The 14,681-nt window shown below is 39.9% G+C and overlaps 1 pseudogene; it reads left to right on the plus strand.

Annotated features, from left to right (window-relative positions):
• Nucleotides 1–14,681, plus strand: part of LOC118334800 — a 344,242-nt pseudogene that overhangs the window by 237,875 nt on the left and 91,686 nt on the right.

Consider the following 14,681-nt stretch of genomic DNA (forward strand, 5'->3'; position numbering starts at 1 on the left):
GATCACCTCGGTGCAGAGGACACTACTTTAACTCCAGAAATTTTTTTTCCAGGGAGTTTTGAATGAAGTGGACTATCAGTTTATTTTAATTTTCCTGCTTTGTGATTGGTTGACAGAGGTGTGTGAGAGCGCGCTGGTGTCCAATCCTGCCACCATCGTCCTTCAGGAAGCTCCTCCGCCAGCTGTCCGCAGTCCACGCTCCAGGCTTTGCCAACTCACAACAGGCAGAGAAGGTGAGTTCGCCCTCATTAAGTCAGTTTGATCCGGGTTATTTAAGCAAGGCAGATCAGACTGGATACATAAGTACCTAACTGAGCTGAAATCATATTATTATTGTTATTTTTGTCAGTGTAGGGCCTGGAATGATGTTTGTACTGGCCTGTGATTGTTTTTCCTAAGAGAAGGGATGTGAGTTTTTCTTTGGGTCCAGTGAAATGTGAGGATTATCTGAGTTAACACCAAGACAATAGAGAGGAAGCGGAGGAGCCAAATCTCTCCCTGTTACTGTCAAACTGGCACGGATGCAGTTGCGCTCAGTGGAGAAGAGACTTTGTTTAAGCTCAGGACACAGAACACAAAACATAACACACAGGAAAGGTTTTTGTTGGATTCACAAAGAACTTACAGGTCAACTCACGGCCTGAGAGAACAGAACAAGCAATAGCTGCTTTGTCCCGTCTTTATTCTCTGTGGGTGCTGTTGAAGGTTTTATGCCAGGAGGATAAATGAATGAACGTCGTTTATTTGACCCAGCAGGGAGTTCTGTGCTGGATGTTGATGTGAGGCTTTGAGAAAATGATGATCATGGTTTGTCGTGGAGCTTTCTGTGGGGCGAACAAGTTTCATCCGCGTTAATCCCTACATCAAAGCTAGAATCGGCTCGTACGGTGAGATGGATCTAAACGAAATTCACCTCTGAGAAACTAAAAGGAAGCAGAGGCCTGGCTCAGTACTCAGTTCTGTTTGCATGCGTCGAGAACTTTAAGCAAACAGTTCTTTGAAAATGCTGCCAGCCTTCTCTCTTTGTGTGCTGATTGGACTTTTTGTTAACAGTGGATTGATAAGGCTCTCTGTGGTGGTAATAGCATGCATTCATGCCACCTGTAACAGCATCCAACTCATTGAATTATGTTTAAAATGTTAGCTTTAACTTCAGTAAAGTGCAGCTGCGGATTCTGATTCACCTCCAAGACTGCCGCCGTCACAAGCTGCCAGTCGGAAGAAGGNNTGACACTTCAGGTCTCGTATTAGGACCTGTAAGAGCTAATTTTTATTGTTGCCCTTTACTGATCCAAAGCCAGTCTGCTGTAATGTTGCTGACATTTCCTGGTCTTTCATTAACTGTTACAAGAGACAAGCGAGCCAAAGATGTCCCATATGAAAAGATATAAAAGATATGTGAACACCTGCAGCTCTTTAATGAAAACTGTGGCCTGTGACCATTTTCATGTAGAATTTAATTCAAGAAGTTCTTTGTAGCTCCCCAGATGGAGCGTGTACCGCATGTTGGGGTTCATGTCCGGACTGGGGCCATTGGCTGCATGTCATTCAGTCTCGCTCCCCTGCCTTTTCTGTTACTCCTTACTGTTCTATCAGTGGAGTGAAATCTCAAAAAACTCACAATACCTTCAAAAACTTGAACCACTTAATAGCTATTTCCTACAGCTTTGAACTGTATCTCACAGAGCAGATTACCTCATACTGAACGATTACCTTCAGTGCAAAGCACTGATGATAAACATTAGAATAGGTTTGAAATGAAAGAGCAAGGACTTCTATACAGAGCCGCTGCACTTTTTTCATCATTAGTCACCTCAATAGAACAGAATGCATTGCAGCAGTGTTGCATTTTGAGTAACTTGTCCTCTTTTCTGCCGCCTTTACTATTGCTAACACTGCTGCTCTTTGTACATACACATATAACATAGCATGTCAGCAGTCACTGAGGGATGTTCTATAAGGAGTCAAAATGGAAAAAATACTGACTATAGAACTGAAGAAGGACCCTACTGGTCTACAAATGAACATTTAATACTACAAAACATTACACGAATATGACCATTTGATATATGTATTGATAGATTGGACTTTTATTGGCCAGGTATGTGTACACACACATATATATAAACAAGAATAACATTTGTTGACAGTAAGGCAATTGTGTCGCTGTGATAATCCAGGTACATTGACCATCACAATATGGTGTATTCAAGTTGGTTGGTAGAATTAAGAATAGTGCATGAAACTGTAAAATACAGAAGATCACTTCATCACAAAAGAATAGGGCTGTCACGTTTTTGAGTTGGAGTGAAGTCAGACCAATTCATAATTTGTTCTGCTGGACCACAAGGCAGACTACTTCAAACAGTTACTGTTTTTGTGTTTTGTGTAGACTGTAAAGTTTTAAAATGACTCGTCATTACAGTTAAAATATTTAACTCTTACTACATTCAAACCACTTCTTAATTAAAGATTACAGCCTTGAAAAAGAACCTTGCCATAGACAACACAGTGGTGGTATACAGTGTGACTGTAGGATAAACCACCACGAGTTTTGCTTCGACAGCAAACAAAATGGTTCAACAAACAGCGGTTAATTTTCACTGATAATCGGGAACAAAATCCTTATCTGCTTTAGTATGTAGAAAGTAGATAAGGAAAGCTGTGTGTGTCACATCTCTTCCTTACAAACATTCATGGTGCAGGATCCCAGAGAACGATTCCAGCTGCTCGCTGAGGAAATCAATGAATAAATGAACGTCTCCATCTCATTTCCATCTCCTGCTGCTGCTGCTGCTAACACTCTGCCTCCTCTAGTTGTTCTCTGAGGAGCAGCTTCGCTCTCAATTCATTTACCCACTAAGTGAACAGAGATTATTAGAGTCTTGGAATACCACCAACGCAGAATCTTTACAAGGGATTTAATCAGACAGTAAGCCTTGCAGCTGGAATCTATAATATTACGCACATTCAGAATCATCCAGGCAATGCTTACGTGATTATGCAGAGGTGCAACAAAACATTTAACATACTGTAACAAAACATTTGTTTTGCACTGCATGTTTAGCTGACTTGGACATTATATAAATCTGATGATTTGGCTTCCAGACAATCGGCTCTATGAGGCTGTTCTTAGGCTAACATTAGCATTACATGCTCAAAATGCCAATGCTAAAAGGCGGTGTTCAGCAGGGATATACATTAGCTTAGGGTGCGAGAATGCTAACATTTGCTGATTAGCATAAACACTAAGACACTGAGCTGATGGGAATGTCATATGGGTGTTAGCAGGTATTCTTGCCATAGAACGCAAACCAACCAAATCCAATGTTGACCTGATGATGTGCTAGATGAAAAGTCACTTAGTTACCATCCTGAGGGGGGGCTTGAATGCCAGAACATAATTTTATGGTTATCCATTCCATACCAAAGATCAACAGATCAACCGAGTCCATAAACATGAGAAGAGAACATTTTTTAAATCTTGAATCTCTGAATATACGTAAATACTGACTGAAAAAAGATGGTAAGACTGAGTTTTTAACATTGCAGGTCTCCCAAAGGGAAACAACAACTGATCTGACATTGTGCTTCAGACTTTGACCTAATGCAGTGGATTACAGTGGAGACTTGATGGCTCTGAGTCTGACACCAAAAGTGGATAAAAAGCCCTGATAGTCTATTGATTAGAGGTGAATGGCCTTTTACCAGAGCTGGAGGATGAATGACTATTTCAGTCTGTCCATCTGCTTCTCTTATTCTTCATTTTGATTTTACCCCTTTTTTACTTTGCATCTTTTATCTTTCTCTTGCCATCCTCCCTCTACTTTTCTGAGTGTACCATTTTCTTTCCTTTGTCCACCTCCGCTCTTCCTTCATCTAAATTGTGCCTGTCCATCTTCTGTTCTTCTGTACACTCTCTATTCTGTTGAATCATTAGTTTCACTCCGTCTGCAGTCACATTTTCATTTGTGCAAACTAATTTAGCCAGCTCTGTCTTTCTGCCAAATGTTAATAGCAGTCTTCATGTTTAAACATCTTCTTTCATCAGTAGGCGACACTGACAGTTATCAGTGACACCACTGCAATTATGCTGGAATGGATTTGACAAGAGTTACTGTGCCACTGTATTCATTTTTCCAAAGAAGGGGATTTGAAGGTGGATTGGGACTTTAATTGGAACTGGAAAACTAGGACTGACTGTGCCAACTAATCAGGTATCAATTTTCATATTCTGTTGTCCTCTTTGTCTTCTAAAAAGCCCCACTGTCAGATCCCCCACAGTAACACTTAAAGCTCTATGGACTATTTTTGTGAGTGTAGTGTTTCTTTAATATAAATATAAATATAAATGCACAGAAAATCCCCAGAATTCAAACTCCTAAACCCTAATCGCATTTTAAAGAAAGTTCATTCTTGACCTTGGGAACAGTCTCACCATTACAATCCCCACCTGACTCTGCAGCTCCCCTCAGTTCTATGAAGTGCTTCAGCATCTTTCAGCTTGCTTTTCTGTTATTGGTAACTGTCGACGCAAAGAGCCAGCAACTAGCTGGTGAACAAAGCAGCTATAGGGCCAAATATTTTTTATCAGGTGTTGTTTGAGACTAAAGCAGAACTAAAATGAGTATTTCTCTGTCAAACAGCTATTTGCTGTCAAGTTTGTCGAATGGACAAGTTAATATGTCAGTGTTCAGTAAACAGAAACAGTAAATGCAGGTTTAACGTGTAATTTTTAATACTAGTGCAGCAGATTTTAAGTTGAAATATGAGATTATTTCATTAACTTTGCAGCCATAACTGTAATTTTAACTATTTCATTAAAATAACATACAAGTATGTTCTTGATGATGAATGAGCAAAAAAATATTTAGAGAAATACAGCTATTTTCGAGAAAACATATTTTCTTTAAATAGCTGACTGGAATATTAGTATGACAATCATGCTGTCCACTTTAGCTGAAAATATATTAAATATCACAACAGTGACGAGTTCAGTTATCTAGAATGTAAATTGTGCTCAAAACAAGATTTAATACTCCTGAAATACAATATTTTGACTTTCTTCAAGAGCCCTTATTGCAGTGTAAATCTCTCCTGCTTCACCTGCAGAGGACCTGCAGCGTTTTCCAGCCTGCTGTCGGTGCTGCATTGAGCCCATTAGCTTTCTGTTGGACTTTCTGTCAGACTGACATGTTATCAGGCTGCTGAAATTACCTCCAGACTGTGTATTCTCATGCAAATGACCACCACTCACTCTGGACCTGGCACTTATAACAGTCTGTCTGTAACATGCTTTTCTAGCTGCCTTTCCATCCCTTTAAGCTGCCTGTCTCTCTGTCCTCTTTCCTGTCTGCCTCTTCATTTATTACCCTGCCTCGCCGGTCTTTTCATTTCTGCCTCACTGTCCTTATATCTGTCTCTCTCTCAACCTGCCTGTCCTTCTGTAGCTGTCTAAAGCGTCTTGTAGACTAGCCGCTGCCGACCTGTCGCGCGTTGCTCGCGCCGATCAACGTGACGTCACAGGGAAGCGGTCGGTTAACTTTTTATACTTGCGCTGGTTGGTCGCGACATTAGTTGCAGTATTTTCTCCTGAACAGAGGGTGGCGCAACTGAGCATAAGGGTACCGACTTTATTATTTCTCGCACTTAGAAGGAAGAAGAAAAGGGTAAACAATGGCGGCCTTCTTTTTTGCTTTCCAATCGGTCGCGGGATGGTTCTTCGTAAATTTCGGATATTGCCTCCTCTTCGATTTGTTCTCGCCTGGTGAATGTGAACTTGTTCATATGGTTTGGCGCGGCTCAGCTGAGAAACAAAAATCAGTTGGTGCACGACCTCGCGTAGCGGGCCAAAATGCTTGCGCGCAGGCGAGATCTACCGTCATTGTTGACGTCACAGTTGTTCGCACGACAGGTCTCAAGCGGCAAGCATACTTGGGCCTTAATGGACCTTTGTGAGCTGCAACATTAAAGTGATGTACACATTAAAGACTTTAGTCGTAGTAGGATTTAGTGACATCTACCAGTGAAGTAGCAGATTGCTACAAACTCAACACTATTCACATCTATATTCGATTACCTGGGAATGAGAAATGGCTGTGAAATGCATAGAAGAACCTTGGGTGACCACAAAACCTACGAAAAATGCGAAAGGCCCTATCTCTGAACCTTTAAATTACATTTTAAATGCATGACTTTTACTATTACAGTATTTCTGCACTGTGGGATTACTACTTTTGCTACTTTTACAAAGTAAAAGATCTGAGTACTTCTTCCACAGGGGCTGCACATCACATCACATTTACCATCAGACAAAAACTACATTCACACCCTGAAAACACATTTTTCATTCTGTTTTATTCTTCTGTAAACACTGTTACCAACTGGCTCAAGGCTGGCATCAAAGGGAGGGTTTGTTGTGCTGTAGGCCAGGTTGAGAGAGAGACTCCCATAGGGGAAGTCTTCTTTCCCTTTCTGTAAGCCACACCCACATGGGCAGGTAAGGCAGGCGACCCTCTCAGCTCCACCTATCAGCCAACCCCAGTATCTGTAAAAGCAGACAGCAGAGAAAGGTAAAAAGGCAAGCAGAGTTGGAGGGATCGTCACAACACTAAGCCGCATTTTTCACACTCCAGCTTTTCAAACATTACAGAATTGATAACTCTGAACACACATTTTCTGTGGACCAGAAAACATGAAAACTCACCTGCAGTCAGGAGCTATGTGTTGGTAAAGCCATTTCATTTTAAGAATATCAGACCCAGGTTTCATCATCACAGTTTTTTTCTAGATGTTGGCTATGATGCACAGAAGAAGAGATTTAACCGTTTTCTTATCCTTTAGGCATTTCAGTGTGGATGCAGATTAGGAACACAACCTTTTCACAGCAGACATATTTTGGCTCGTCAAAGCAGGAATTCCATTCATTCCTCATTCAAATTCCATGTAGATGAGCCAGTGCAAGGGCTCTGATATTGTGCAACTTAAATAGTTGTTTATTTGACTGAAGTAGTCCCTGTTGATCTGCATTCCCACATTCCCACTCAGACTGCGTCACCGTTCTCTCATCCATTAGGCTACACTGTTAATTTCAACCTCAGTTTGGCCGTCAAGAGCAGTGATGTCACGCAGCTGACCTCCATTATTCTTCCCTTTTCTTAGTGGGTGGTTAGATCTGGTGCCTTGACAGACTCGGGGAGAGAAACCAGGGAGATCTCTTTGATTTGAGTTGACAGCCGTGACAGAAAGTGTTCGGACCATCAGGCATCAGGTTCACCTCAATTATATTAGTTTTAGTTATACTGTCAGGGTGGACACAATAAATCTTTGTAACGCCTCTCCGGTGTCTGAGTCTTTTTTTATTCTGATCTCTTTCTCTTTTCCTCTGCAGTGTAATCTTCATGAGTAAAGGTCAGAGTGTCTGCTCTTTTCTGTTCTTCTGTCACTGGACACGTCTGTTAGTCAAGTGCTTATTAGCTTTGGCCTTTAGCTCTTTAAAGATCAGACTCCACCAGCTACCAGACCGACACTGATTCATTTTCACTGCTGAGCTTTTCTCCTCCGCCTGCCACCGCACATTGTTCAGAGACATTTCTGACTGGTAACAAATACTGTTGAAGCTGCAACTGTTGCCCTTTTGATTTTACATGACACTCAGGGTGGAAATATATGCTGTAATATAACCTGATAATGTGACACAAGTATTAGGTCAACACATGAGAACTTCAGATAGAACATACATTTATCACAAAGTGGCCATTTCAAGAAATTCAATTTAGGAAAATTATTGTTTTTGTAGAGACTCTAGGTGTTGTTTGTCTCCGTCTCGCTTTGTATGAGGACAAGACTCAGACAGACACACATGATTACACAACACTGTTATTAGTTATTATACCATGGTCTGAGTGAGTGGTTCCCAACCTTTTTCCTTAAGGGACCGCTTTTTCTATCACTCACTGAACTGCTGACCCCTAACATATTTTATGGATATTTCATATTATAATCAATGCATTATAATAATAATAACAACTGAATCTGCAAATAGTGAATGCAATAACTACAGGAAGTTGTGTAAAACTAGTGCTTAAGCAGATGATTTCCTGTGAATATTGATCATAGATGAGTTTTCATGATGTTTTTCATTTCATTCTGTGTCTGTATTATGTTTTTATTTATTTTTTTAACAATCACACAGACTTAATAGGCTTTTTTGACAAATTCATTGTTTTCTTCTTCCTGACGCTGTTAGCTCTTTGGGTTTTATAACTTCAAACTTTTTATTCAGGACAATGAGATATCGGCCTACTGTGTACACTTTTTAAGTTTTCTTAGACCCTTTAAAATTAAAAAGGCCTTGCAACCTTCTGTGATGCTTTGGTGACCCCCTAGGTTTGGAACCACTGTTCTGGGTGAATACTGGATTCTGATTAGCTGCTGGGTGTCCATTAATACCTGATGTAGGACACCTACTAAGTAGTTCCAGTGAAACTGTTCTAACGTAATGGGTTGAAATAAACTAAATGAAAACAAAATACATGATGAATATATCTCACTACACTGACTGTAGTCCTTTAGTGGCTCATCTTCTGAACATCACAGTACGGCGATTGTGACTGATGACACAATACCCCTCTGAACCTACTGACACACAGCAATCCTCTCACATCCCGTTTGCTATTCAGCTCACTCCTTCAGGCTGCGGCCATCAGTCACACGCCCTATCGTTCGTGAAAATCTTGATATTGATTTGGGGACAATGACATGGCTGGTTAGCTAACTTGTCTCTTTGTTAAACATACTGTCAAATTACATTTAGGGAACTAGAAATATCTCCCGTTGCCAAGTCGTCCTATTTACTGGAGATTCTTCCAGGTATTAGGAAAAACCTCAGGTGTTACCAAGGAAACAGAGTCATAGCTTGTAAAAAAAAACATTTGATTTTGATTGCAAAATGCATGAAAATATGAAATAATTATCTTTTTTTCTTTTCTTTGGCAGGTGACCATGGTATAAGCAGGGTAATGCCCTTCGAGGTGTCCACTATTGAGAATTAATGGATGATGTAGAGGCTGGTTGCAAGTCCATTATTGAGGTTACTGCGCTGAAATAAACTGAATGAAAACAAATGCCTTGTCGAACAGTATTCCTTGCAAAACTCTTATGGTCCCCATAAAGACTAATAAAATGCTTATCAATTTTGGGAGCATAAAGTTGACCAAAACAATGCAATATGTAATCATGATAGATATTTCCATTTTATGTGTGTAAAAGTGAGATTTTTATTATTTTATTTTCATTAAAGACGACTGAAACATTATGATTTCTCCTCTGGGGAGCAAGAATACCTACAGCACATATATTGTAAATCTGTGCTGTAGTTTTCAAGATACCTTTTCAAAGAACAAAGTCTCAGTCTAAATTGAATGTTGACTTGATGTTGTCAGTGGTTGAAAGGTCAGGGATGTTCTCATGGGTAGTTTTGGAGATTTTGCTCTTATAAAAAGGTTTGGGGGGCACTGACGAATGTGTTCAGCACTACAGTAACCACCAATTTTTCACGACACTATTGTAGAAAAAGCAGAGAATACCTGCACAGCTAGCAGGAAAAGAAAGCGGACAAAATCTGCACTTCTTATGGGTAATAACTAAATTTAAATGAATAGCTAGTGTCTGCACAGACTGATAATGCTCCAATCTCCAACATGGCGCATAGCAAACGAAAATTAGCATGGGGCACAAAATTAAAGCAATGGTAATCTATTGAGTGGCTCATCAAATTTGAACACTCAGTAGCCTTTTGGCTGGTGGACCAAAAAGTTAATTCTAATCACAGAAGTTTTTCTCTGGCCCCTCCTGCCCGATTTAAAAAAAGTCGTTAACTGCGAGCTCTGATTGACCGGGGTTCAACTTGTAGTCTGAAATGTCTCTCAAACCACAGCTGGAACTTAAGACAACATGTTCACCTAATCTGACAAAGTGATCCTCTGGAAAGACATATCTGATCAAATAGATTTCTTGTCTTTTGAGGATAAGGCTAGTACACGCAGTTTTTCTTAAGCAGCGTTTTTGTTTCTTAACAGAACCACTATAACACATAACATTTGTTGTGCTTGTAACTTTACAGCAGCTGGTGGGCAAAATATTTTTTTTGGAAAGCTTTTGGAAAGAAGAGAACTGAATTGTCTTTCTAAGAGTCAAGTGGCATTTAAGCTGGCTTTCACTGTGTTTGTTCTTTGTAGGGCATTGTGAAACTCACTCGGCGTGTGTGCTCAGTGGGACACTGGTCAGCAGCCGTCTCTTTCAGAACCCGTCCATCTGGTGTTTGAGCTCTGAGTTGTCTTTTGGCCTGAATTTTCCAACACATACGCTGCCTAGTTTTCAGTGTTTAAAGTGTCTTTATTGTGTCGCTGCCCATTCGATTAACCACAGTTTAATCTGTCCAGGCAGACTTTCTGTCAACAACCTGCAACATTTACACATGTAGTGTGGGCCGTGTGCATTGTTACACACACACTCACAAATTTCACTCCAGCCTCTGAGGATTGGATAAGAAGTAAGGCACAATCATACCAGCATATATATTGTACAGTCCTGCATTGTATAGTCTGCATCAATAAGTAATAAAGTAATTTTACAAAAAATTTACAAACCTACTGAAAGAGTGCACATTTCTTTAATAATTCAACTGTAATCGATCACATGACACATTACGCCCTTTATTGATGACGTTTAATATGAAGAAGGATACACACATGAAGGGGAACTGGAATACGAATCAATACCTGGAACCATAATCCTCTAATGGATGAAATTGTGTATGGGAAATGATATCAGCTTATATGTGCTATCTATCTTCATTCTGCTGTATTTGACATGAGCTGACGCCACTTTCAGTCCCGCACAGTGACCTGGAATAAACCCGATTTAACCAGTGCCGTCTAATATGTCTGTGCTCCAAAATCTCTGTATAGGTGTTCAGTTTGGATGAGAGCTGATGAGTGTAAAGCCTCTGATTCACGTGATATTCTTTTCTTTCCTCTGCAGGTGTTATGTTTCTCAACCAATTATTGGGTTTTTGTCACCTGTCAATGTGTAGTATTTATATAATACCTCCGAGGTGATAAGATTCATATAGCTGTGATAGGTTGGACTTAAAGTATTCAACTGGGATGAAAGCAGTTTAGTTTAGAGGCATACAGGCAGTTTTACAACAACAAGGATGTACTCTGTCCTTTACTGTATTTCAGAATATTGGAAGTTTTGTTGTGGGTTAAGGTTTTAGTGCAGCTCAAGCACTGGATACAGATCCAGGAATGTTTGTAAATTGTTTCTTAACAAAGACATTCAGACTGCTTTTATTACAGATATGTCGTCTTTATTATTATTATTTTTTTTTTTTGTTATTTTACAAATATTTGGGCACAGATGATTTTACCTTTCTGGATCTCTGATAGTTGCTTTGACAAGTTAAATATCCAATGCTGATTGTATTGCATATTTTCATTTCACAATATGCACGTGTTTCTCAGATATGAAAAGAAACACATTCCTGATGCCGCTGTGGGTCACAATGCGAATGTGAGTGATTTAAATTCCTCTGGAAAGTCCCCAAAGCGTGATTTATATCCCATTATTGCTTCAAAATGGGTTTAAAGATTTTTGCTGTAGTTCAATCAATTTTCTTTATTCGGCTTTCATAACAGAAAAGTATGATTTTAGTTCAGAATTAAAGGTCAAGCAATGCAATTCATTTTTCAGCATCTACCAAAGCTTATTTCATCTCCTCCCGCACAGATGGAAATGTAATAAATCACTCTGTATGTTGTTTTTTTCTCTTTCTCTCCCTGCAGGAGCTGGAGGTTGGTCCCCTCTCACCTCAGACAGGTATCAGTGGTTGGAGGTCAGCCTGGGCGAGCGCACCAAGATCACCGCCGTCGCTACTCAGGGCCGCTACGGCAGCTCTGATTGGCTGACGTCGTACCTGCTGATGTTCAGTGACACGGGACACAACTGGAAACAGTACAGACAGGAGGACAGCATAGGGGTGAGTCTATACTGCAATAAACAGTATTTAGTTGTTTATCACATTGCATACGTGAAAAAGGTTCTACATCACTTGTTATTTCCATCTCTTTAAAAAGTGACTCCATTTCTATGGCTCCACTTTTGTTCTTAGGTCTCATATAGACTCCTCAGGGATCAATAAACATCATATTTTGCTTTATGTATTTCATATGAGGTGATGGAGTGTTTAGCAGCGTGGTTCCATCTATCCTGCACAGATAAACTCAGTCATCATGAGTTTATCTCTTCATTTATAATGTATGAACCAGTGTTGAGGCTCTGCTGACTCTGCAGGCGTGTGAAGCTGCAGATCACAAACAGAGAGGCAGTCAAGTGGCACAGTGTTGATTTTTTGGCTGTTACTCTGTGTCACTTTTGTCTCTTTCTTTCTCTCTTTTTGACATTTTATTAAAGAAGGAGTCAACATGTTGTTTTTATTTTATTTTTTTCCAAATGTTAAATAACAGGATTGGATACAAAGTGACACGGACTGTCTTAGATAACAGTTTATCTTTCTCTATCGGTTGGGTGGTGCCAATATTTCTGAAGGGAAACTCTGGTTGTAGATATTAAATTCTTATTGTAAAGAAATACATTAAAAGAATTGCCTATACATACACTGTATGACACTTGAAACCCATACAGGATGTTATTTTATATTAATTACAAACATATTTCAAAATATATACAGGATTTAGAATTCATTATAAAATTACAGAAATGTAATACAGTATATATTCAAATGCCCATAAATGTACAGCAGCCTTAAAGGATCAGTGTGTAGTATTTAGTGGCATCTAGCGGTGAAGCTGGAGATTGCTACCAACTGAATACCACTCGCCTTGCAAGCATTTAGGAAAATTTCGGTGGCAGTGAAAGGTCCCATCTAGAGCCAGTGTTTGATATGTCCTTTCTGGGCTACTGTAGAAACATGGCGGCTCAACATGGTGGCCTCCGCAGAAGAGGACCCGCTCCCTCTGTAGATATAAATTGCTCATTCTAATAATGAAAACACAACAACTCTTATTTTCAGGTGATTATACACTAATGAAAACATAGATATGAATATTATATTTTTATTTCTGCCAACAAATTCTCTTAATTGTTACACACTGGACCTTTAAATTCATTCTATTTTCACATGTGTTCACATCTACTGCTTTGACACAAATATTTGCTTTGCACATTCATGGTCAACCTCATTTGAGGGCACAGTCTCATACATAAGCAGTTCAAAGAGCTCTACAAATTCTAACCTGGAGAACATGCGTTGCCACACTTAGAGTACATTACAGGTTGACACATGAAGAAATGAAAGTAACATCCAAGCAGTAAGATGTATAGACTTGCCTGGATCCATCTCTTTCCCAATCTTAGTTTACTAACTAATGAGTGTTTACATGAGCAGATTATCAGAGCAATGTCTTTACTTCCACCTGAATATAATGTTTGCTAATGGTGTTTCTACATTAGTTCATTTTAGCACTTTTTCCACCGTTGATCATGAGCAGTAAAATGGCAGAAAAATGTCACAACATAGCCATGAAGTGGAAAAGCTCAGCTGGTCTCTGTAGAACTGATTAATGAAGAAATCAGTCAGATGGACAGCAGAGGCAGTGAGGCGTCACCTCCCACCTCCTGGTAGACACAGCACTCCCCTTCAGTGTTTTTCTGTCGCACAAGTGTATAGCACTTGTATTTGTCTCACTGTGGTGATGGTACATGGTTCAGTACTGTACAGCCACAGGAATACTAAGTAGTTTTCATCTTGTTTGTGTAGAAAGCAAACAGTGGAATCCTCTGCTGCTCCACCTGCACGCTCCTAGTGAGCCTTACACCCGATGAAATAGTGCAACAAATGTTGAAAAAAAAAATATAGAAAAAAGTGTAACATTGTAATATTGTCCTACTACTTGCTTGGACATACCCAGAGTAAAAGCACATTTGTTACTGTAGTGCAGAGAGGAGCTTTTGATTAGAAGTAGAGCCGAGGCAATTTCCTCATATGGAGGGAATCCAGCTAATCTCAGCACTGAGGATCTTCTCTGAGAGAGCAGAGGACGATTCTCACGGCTTAAAAACAGGCTGATCTGACACTCTACATAAACTGAGCGCAGTCACATTTCAAAGTGTCTCTGAACTCATGTGCATTAGTCGGTTGAGCTTACAGAGTCTGTCAGAGGATACATTTAATGGCAGGGCTGTCTACAGGGGTTCTGCTCTTTAGCTTAGAGGCCTGAAGACCAGCGGAGGAAATATACTGTTTTCTCTTTTTGTCCTTTCACTCTCTTTTCCTCTTCTCTCAGAAGCCTGTGGGTGCTTGAAAATATAGCAATCCATCTTTTCTTTATTGTCTCTCCTTTTTATCGGTTTGTTTCCTCCTGCCTGGAGGGGTGGGAAATGAGGACACAAGTGGTACTTTTTTACTTTTCCCTGTTCTTCTCAAATTTCCTTTCTAGCTTTATTTCCTCTTCTCGTTTTCTGCTGCTTATCTGCCTCTTACTTTCACCCTGTGATTTTCTCTCCCTTTCATTTGGCCCCTGTCATTTCCCTTTTGATACTCTTCTGTATCGTCTTCCTCGTCTCTTTATTCCTTTCTGCTATTCTGTCCTTCACAT

The sequence above is a fragment of the Morone saxatilis genome, unplaced genomic scaffold, assembly GCF_004916995.1.
Source record: "Morone saxatilis isolate NCDOM2014 unplaced genomic scaffold, NCSU_SB_2.0 Contig23, whole genome shotgun sequence".
Classification (NCBI taxonomy): Eukaryota; Metazoa; Chordata; class Actinopteri; family Moronidae; genus Morone; species Morone saxatilis.